At 36.9% G+C, this 9,389-nt stretch overlaps 1 protein-coding gene across 1 annotated transcript in view; it reads right to left on the bottom strand.

Moving 5' to 3' along the window:
• The window catches only part of csrnp3 (cysteine-serine-rich nuclear protein 3), a 31,162-nt gene extending 23,292 nt beyond the window's left edge, over positions 1-7,870 (bottom strand). Inside the window, exons 1-2 of the mRNA XM_083538018.1 lie at positions 7,602-7,870; positions 6,439-6,470 (exon numbers count right to left, since the gene is read on the bottom strand). The gene's annotated coding sequence lies outside the window, so the exon portion shown is untranslated. The remainder of the gene's footprint in view (positions 1-6,438; positions 6,471-7,601) is intronic.
• Between the last annotated feature and the right edge of the window lie 1,519 nt (positions 7,871-9,389).

Raw genomic sequence — 9,389 nt, forward strand, 5'->3', positions numbered from 1 at the left:
CAGCACTGACAAAGTCAATAGACACTAAATAAACAGCACGTAAAAAAAAATCAAATTCTTGTACCAAAGTTGTAAATCCCGAATTTTTTTATGTCATTCCTCTCATGTACTTCAGTGGCATAATCAGGGACTTTCACTTACGTCAATCATAAGACTCTTCTAAATAATTCATAACAATATTTTTTTTTTATGTCTGCATTTTTCCAATGCCAAAAAATAAAAAAATAAAAAAATTAGGAGAGGCATGAAGCTCTGAGTAGACCGAGACGTGCAACACCTCAGATAGTGAACAATGCTTTCATCTTTAATGCAAGCGCTGGGAGGCTGGGGTTGTCTGGGTCTACACAAAAAAACCCACAAATTATTAATTCACTTTCACACCGAGATCTGATAACATTTTCATATTTAAATCGCAGAGGGCTGTTGTCACAAAAGATGTTCGACACTAATCTTGTTTGTGTTAATTGTGAAAAATAATTACAAATAGTTTTTTTTTTTTTAAATCTCCCTTTGAAATGAATTCAATAACAAATTGCTTAAAGCTGGATCAAATAGTCAGGGCGAAGGAAAAAAAATAAATAAAAAAAAAGCGTACATACTTTCTTTTTGAAAGGATTCGTTCCAGACATGCCTCAAAATTTTAAACTTCTTTGTCTGATCCTAAAAGGGACAATTATCCTTAAATTCCTAACATCACATCTAAATCGACTGCTGCAGTCAAGTGAGTCTAATGATGTGGTTATAATTTGAAGCTGAGTAAGCCTGTAAATGACTGAAACAGTGCCAGGTGTGGTACTCGTTACTGACTGGCAGCTACCTGACAGCCAGTGTGTGCGTGTATGTGCAGTCTAAAATTAGATGAGTGCATATGTAGGCTGAGACACTGAGTGTGTCACCAAAAGATGACTAAACTGCCATTCATGCCAAACAATCACTGTGGGACAGAAGAATTATACAAGTATGTGCCTACAGTGCAGAGAATTTCAGCAGGATAATTCAGTCTTTTATTTTATCCTGATGTGAACCACCTAATGTTAATTTAATTAAGTATTAAACAGTGATGCAAGAGTCTGAATGCCACTCTACTAGCGCTGTTCCTATCGAGATATCTCTGTGTAAAGCTGTATGACGACAGAATCAATTACTACTGCACTGTATTGTTTGCTGGCACAATAGTAGGATCTGACATATATTTACTACTGATATGATGGTGAAGTAATTACCCCGTGTCCCAACTGTGAAGACAAATTTACAGCTGTGCGCAGAATGGTTTTTATTTATTTATTTATTTATTTTAATCGCTCTTTAAATTCAGTCTTCCTCCATATTCTCAAGCTCAGTAATTGGTAGCCTGGTCTGGTACTGTTCAGTATTCAGCACTCCAGTGTCAAAAATATATGCTGGAACAATGCCTTGGCATTGCAGCACTTATCTGTTACAGACATGTAGGCATTCAAAAAAATATATTCATACTCCAGTGTTTCCTTAACCTTAGTTAACCTCGGTCCAAAACATTTAAGAGCTGCAGCCACGCAGAGAAAGACCCACACAATTACTGACACTGCACACACTCACACATGCAAAACAATTACACTTCTCCATAAAACACACACACACACACACACACACACACACACAAAAAAAACTCAGCATAAACGAGTGCTTTAATGTAATTCGAAGATTTACAGATTTGATTGTTAATACCGAATGTGGCAGAACATCCAATTAGAAAAAAAGGTCTGTCCGATTAATATTAGTGACACATCTAAAGAGTTACGGTAGACTGCACCAATTAGTCACGTCGTCATTCACGTCTGACAAACAAGCACATTATTCCAAGTTGTCTGTCTTGATATGGTCTGGAATATATAAACATACGGCAACTGTCTCTCCATGCAGTTATTTTAACCACATTAAAATTGGTTGCCATAGCAATGTGTGAGAGAAGAGATAGAGAGGGAGAGAGAGAGGGAGAGAGAGAGAGAGAGAGAGAGAGAGAGAGAGAGAGAGAGAGAGAGAGAGAGAGAGCAGGCTGTGAATAATATGAAAAGAACAATACAGAACAACATTATTTTTTAGAAAATAGGCCCCAATTTATACTTTGTATAAAGTCCCTCGTTAGAAAACATTAAAATCCAAAGAGCATATATGCGTACAAATGCAGCCTGATCAAAAATGCCAACCCTTCAGTCACGTTGCCTTTTGTTCACTCGTGTCCTGCTCATGTTCATGTTTTAGTCTGATATTGAAAGGCAACACTAAATGGACTGTCCTTTCCCTGGTTCTCTTTCTGTTCCTTTTGTGTAAAAAAGATGTCTATATAATTGTACCTCCTCCAGAAATATGACAAAAATGAGTTTTTACGCATTATATCACTGATATAAAGCATTTATGTTTTCACAACATTCTTTCAGTCCTTCATGACTGAGAAAGTGAAGTACTCGATAGCTCCATTTTCATGCATTACATATATTTAACTTTAATAAAAAAAATAAAATAAACACTTCAATAAGTCAATGTTACCAAAAATGTTTTAAAATGTTCTCATAAGATCTGAAGAGACTCTAACCCTGGGCTTTAAAATGTCGTCTATGTTAATCTAAAGGGAGAAATTCCAAATATTAATGAATAAAAAGGATTTACATGTCAGATGCAAATACAAGTGATACATAACTAGTCTAATGCTAATTTTGTCAACACCTTGAATATTCCTCAAACCATATCTAAATGATTTTGTGCAGTGTGGCAGGATGCATTATTCTGCCATTAGGGAATACTGTTGCTGTGAAGAGGTGTGCTTGTTCTGCAGCAATGCTTAGGTACGTGGTATGTATCAATACAACAGCCACATGAATGCCTAGTGGCATGCCGTCTTCCCATAAATCACCCTTGTGCCATCTCTTCTCCAGTTAAGCAACACAGCTTTTACATGATGTAAAAGAAAGGGTGATATTTGACACCAGAGCACCTTCTTCCATTGCTCTATAGTCCAGCTCTAATGCTCAGATGCAACTTGTAGGCCCTTTTGGCCCTTTTTACGCAGCACTGTGTTCTGCTACTTTCAATCTGAGCTACAGTAGCTGTTCTGTTGGGCTGGACCAGACAGTGTTGATTTTGCTTGCTGAGCTTTGGAAGCCCAATACTCTGTCACCTGTTTACTGGCTGTCCTTCCTTGGACCAGTTTTTAAAGGTACCACTGCATACCAGGAAACAACCCAGAGTAAGTACAAGATAATGCAACACCAAGCCACCACTGCCCCTTAACCTTTACTTACTAAGTCGTAGTGTACTACAGCACTTGTTATTGATTTTAATGTTTGATTGGTTGATCGTCTGATCGTATAGTGTACATCACTTATCACCAGTTGGCTGAATTTATTCCAGGGCTGCCAGGTTTGATATCCAGTGAGTGAAAAAAGACTATTATATATAAATATATAATATATTGTATTATAACTTGTAATAATGTTTGTGATCTTTTCAAAAATAGAAACTAATAGAAATAGTGTGATGACACCTTCTGTGATGTCATTCCATTAGCCTGCTTCCTAAAGACACTTTCTCACACCTTTAACGATGATAGCCTTCTGCAAAGTGCAATTGTATTTCAATGCATTGATTTAGAGCAGGATAATTAACTGCAGACAGGGTGAGAGGTGAAGTGGCATCGTGATGTTTTCTGTTTATGAAAACATCTGTTCAGTAGTAAATCTACTGCCATTCTAATTTCAGTGAAAAGTTAAAAAGAGGATTTCTCGTTCTAAATGCAAGAATATCACTGGGCTTGAACACTGGAAGCAGCATGCAGGAGTGATGTGTTGACAGCTACACTGAACTGCAAAATGCCTGACAAGTTACACGAATGAAACACTGCTAAAGCAATTAAATGCAACAACCAGACAATGAAACTTCTGAAGCTTCAACCAACTACAATTCCATAAGAGCAGTATCAAGTAAATCCCATTAAGATGATCTGAGAGAGAGTGGATTAAAGACAGGGACTTTTGAATACTATGTGCACTACTTGTTGCACATATAAACATGCTGAACATGCATCATGGCAACCACTTCTACCAGCAAGATCCTAAAAATCACTGAGATATGGAGCTGACACAGAGTAAAAGGAAGACAACAGGGAGCATCATATCCCCCACCCCCTTGCTCTAATTGGATGTACAAGTCACACAAAAGGCCCATGTATCTGAAATAAAATGTTGAATCACAGGTGTGTAAAAAAAAATCTAATCAGTAGTCTATAAACAACTGCAATATGCATATTATATTTCTTTAACAATGAATGTCTTGGCCTATATGTATCACAACCATATAAAACATTGTAGAACTTTGTGTGGTTAGAAAAAAACAAGATATTTTTTGTATTTAAAAAGCCCTTAGGAGTCTATTGCTCCTCAAATTAAAAACAGATTATTGCATCCTTTGTTTTTTCCAATCCCCAGCCTCCCCACCCCCCTTCCCCTGAAGACATGTACGCATGGCATGGCACAGGGCATTTTTCCAAAGCAAGCTGTCTGTTTCTGTCAACGTAGCAGCCACTGATCTCTTTCACTGACGTCCCTTGCCTAGAACAAATCGCAAATTCTGACCTTTTACAGCACATCTTACCTTAAATCAAAGGAACTATATAGACATATGTAACTACTGTGGACCATTTCTGGTCATTCTGGCATCCTCTATGTATATATATATATATTGCACTCTTTCTTCAATAGTCACACTATAAATTAATATGGAAGACCACTGTGAAATGAATACTTTCCACTGCACAGTGTGTGCACTACATGGATCAATATTTGTACAACCATTTTAATTTACACAGAACAGTGAATATAAAAAATTACATCGGTGTACTTAAATAGACTTTTAGTAATAACATTATATTTCCATTAAAGAGGGCAATCATAATTGAACAGATATAATCACAAAAAAAGAGAGAAAGATATATTGTTTAGACTGCAATCAGATGACTGGTATGAAGTATAGAAAATAAAACTATTCATGATTGAGTGTGTCTTTCTGCAGATACATTTGCGTGTACGTCCCTGCCTTTTTCCTGAACAGTGTGTGTGTGTGTGTGTGTGTGAATATGTGTGTCCATGCTGGGAAGCATTACCGCACTCAGCTGATTCCTTGCAGAAGGGAAAAAAGGGATTGGTGGAAGAGTAACAATAGAAGCAGATAATGAGGCACAATGCCACATTCAGACCTGCTGCCTACCTTATGTTTCACCTCGCTCCTACAGACAACTGGCACCATGTTAAACCGTTTACATTGAATTTGATTTGATTATGGTTGCAGTAAGCAGGATTTCACATTCTTTACAGTCAGTTATATAATAAAAATGGTCTGTCCTGGCTGACCGCAAAACATATTATAACATTCGATAATACAAAATAACCTCTACTGACATGACCACTTTCAAAATAAATTAATTTTAAAAAGTCTATATGGACTACAACAAGACCCACATGACTGTATGACCCAGTAATATATGGGAATGATCATATTGTCAGTTACACAAACAACAGTAATTAAACCACCAAACAGTTGACATTTATGTCATTGTTTTACATGCAATTAGTAAAAACGTCAATTTCTTAAAGAAATATTCACCATGTACATATATCATTTCCAAAATAATCACAGCAATCTTTATAGATTTTTACGCTAAATCATACTTGCTTCCCAAATTAAAGGGTAACAGCATATATTATAGGAGCAGATACCATGCAATATCCTAAGCACAAAGAATGACACAATTGTAATATTATATATATATTTATATATATATTTGGTTGTTGTCGAACTAAAGGTTAGTCAAATAATGCCTGAAGCATCTTTGTCACATACTTCTAAGTAAAGCAGGGTCAATCAGGCTAATGAGAGAAGTATTATACTCAGGACTGCCCTTTAAACCTATTAATTGCAATCCATCATTGAGGAAAGCCACTAAGGATCTAAGCCAATCTGCTAAAGAGAAAGCACTAATACCCATTAGATTAGCGTTCCAATTAATGACAAACAGATTCTTAGGCTAAACGGATGGTAAAAGAATGATCAGCTCTATGAGACCCCGGCTTCAGATGCTGAGCAATTATCTGTATTGACAGATGAGAAGCAACTCAGCCTTGTGAGTGATGAACATGAGCCAAAGTGATATTATTTCTGAAACAACAAAAACTCAAATGCAAAAGTCTTTGAAAGACTGCACACCATTGAGAAATTCGCAGGGGGCCTTTAATAGCAGTCATAACAGTTGCGAATAATTGGATCATAAATTCAAGGCAAGAATCAGTCTCTACTAAAAGAATACAATAAAAATTGACAAAATGATTTCTTACACAAACAATATAATATATAACAATATATTATGTATTATATAACATAATATATAAAATATATAATGAGACAGGTTCTTACCTTAAACGAAGAATATGTGTGACTTTAAATTTCTGTTTGGAAAAAAAAAAGAAGAAATTTCTTATTAGACATAAATCATCAAGTGGGGGAGAGGGTGGAACAGTATGACTCATGGTGTGATAAATGCACATCCAGTGCAACATCACAGTTTTTTTGACACATTGTGCTGTCTATCTACCCGTTCTCCAGTTTAACAATGAACACCACTGCAGCAATGCAAATATTAACTACTACTATACTTTGTCTAGATTTTCTCTCGAATCAAGAGAACATTGTCTTAAAATTTCTCTATCCTCTCTTTGTTATACTGTACTCTGTTATATCCACGGTATAACAGCTTAATTGTACGGCTCATTATTACTTTGCTATACCACATACCTTTCTTATAGGCATATTGTCATAGACATATAGTCAGCACATACCATCTAACGTGGTCCACTTTTTTTTTTTTTTATCATCTCGGGCGAACATGTTTATGATTGGTAAAATCAATGTGTAGAGTGAGCCTGAGCCCCTGCGTGGGCCTTGTGAATGCTCCCTCATTACAGGAGAGAGCTATTCCTATGGGATTTGCAAAGAGGCAGAGCTCTGCCTGACACAGCTGCCTGTTCTCACAATGAGATTCGCTCACTATTATGTCCAGCAGCCTACATGTGATTAGAGGTTGTTTTTAAGCTAAATAAAAAGCATCAACCTTTTTTCTTTTTTTTTTTTCTTTATTAATTCTCAGCATGGTGTTGCTTACATATAAAAGACACACATACACATGCAGGCTACTCATTAACATAATATACATTAGTATAATATATATATATATATATTCCCAATGCAATTCTTGAAAAAAAAAACCATGCAAAATACTGTAATTATTTGCATGCATATAGTTCGAACAAATGATAGATTGCTGTACTCGTATGATCTAATTAGTACCCTCTATGGGCTATTAAACCTCCTGCTAATGGCTTGCTGCATTGGGGTTTAAGAGTTGATCACATCAGTTATACCTAACAGCTGACTGCAGGGACAGCGAGCACACCTTAGGACAATTTTACAATCTGAAGAAAAAAAATGCCTTGTGGAATAAATGATGTCTGGAGTCCACCTGAGAAACATCTATTATGCCCTGATGCTGACAATGAAGAATAGCGCGTGCAAATACTCACCATTCATTTTGAGATCCTAAAGAAAGCTTGGAGAAGTGACGCTTGATCATGTAGGGCGGTTGGTGGAATAATGCTTGAGGATCGCATGGCATAAAGGCAGTGACAGTGTTACAGACCGGTGAGGTTTTTTTTTCTTCACTTAGCCGGCATTCGGCGCCTCCTCACAGACGCATTGAGAAGCATCAGCGCTGCTCTGGCAGACGAGCAAACAATGGTGCAGGCAGGGCCGCTCTGACAGTTTCGCCGGCCACGTGACCAAACCCAGCCAATCACCGCACGCCTTGGAGGGGGGGGGTTCTGGGTCGCCAGTTTGGAACGGCGAAGCGCCCGTGTTGCCAGATTGGGAGAGTCCCCTTCCCACATGAATAAACTGGCAACTCAGCTGGGGTGGAAATGTATAGCCTGAGGGGGGTGTATTTATTACTTACAGGTTCGGATTGTTCTGCAGTGAAATATGCATGATAAAACGAAAAGGTTTTTCTTTTTCAGAAACTATTGTAAACTGGTCAGGGTCGTGATGGATTTTGAAAAAAATGTCCTAGGAATAGTGGATAGAGGTAGGGTAAAAATACAAACTGGGAGGGACACTAGACACCACAGGAGTCTTTTCACACGCATTCACACACATTCACACCTAGGGGCAATTTAGATCATTCATCTTGTGCCATGTTTATGGATGGTGGGAGGAAACAGGAGAACCAGAAGGAGATTGATGTGGACATGAGAAGGATATTCATACTCCACAAAGACATTAACATGGATGGACTTGATCAAATTGACGGCCCTTTTCTGTGCCACTGTGCCACTGTGCCACTTCACAAAGTTCCTGAATATAATATCATATTTTGTTCTGAGGTTCTGTGTGTCAATTGGCTGGTGGTCAAAAATGTATTTATATATATATATATATATATATATATATATATATATATATATATATATATATATATATATATATATATATACATATATATATATACATATATATATATATATATATATATATATATATATATATATATATATATATATATATATATATATATATATATATATATACATTTTTGACAACCAGCCAATCAATCTCCTTCTGGTTCTCCTGTTCCAGATTCTCTGAATCTTTGGATGATATTATGCACTGTAGACGATGATAACTTCATATATATATATATATATATATATATATATATATATATATATATATATATATATATATATATATATATATATATATATATATGAAGTTATCATCGTCTACAGTGCATAATATCATCCAAAGATTCAGAGAATCTGGAACCATCTCTGTGCGTAAGGGTCAAGGACGGAAAACCATACTGGATGCCTGTGATCTTCGGGTCCTTAGACGGCACTGCATCACATACAGGAATGCTACTGTAATGGAAATCACAACATGGGCTCAGGAATACTTCCAGAAAACATTGTCGGTGAACACAATCTACCGTGCCATTCACCGTTGCCGGGTTAGGGTTAGGGTTCGGGCTCTATAGGTCAAAAAATATCTAAACATGATCCAGAAGTGCAGGCGTTTTCTCTGGGCCAAGGCTCATTTAAAATGGACTGTGGCAAAATTTGAAGTTCTTTTTGGAAAAATTGGGAAGCCATGTCATCTTTTTGGAAAAATGGGACGCCATGTCATCCGGACTAAAGAGGATAAGGACAACCCAAGTTGTTATCAGCGCTCAGTTCAGAAGGCTGCATCTCTGATGGTATAGGGTTGCATGGGGGTGCGTGTGACATGGGCAGCTTACACATCTGGAAAGGCACCAT

Source organism: Silurus aristotelis, assembly GCF_946808225.1.
Source record: "Silurus aristotelis genome assembly, chromosome: 3".
Taxonomy (NCBI): Eukaryota; Metazoa; Chordata; class Actinopteri; order Siluriformes; family Siluridae; genus Silurus; species Silurus aristotelis.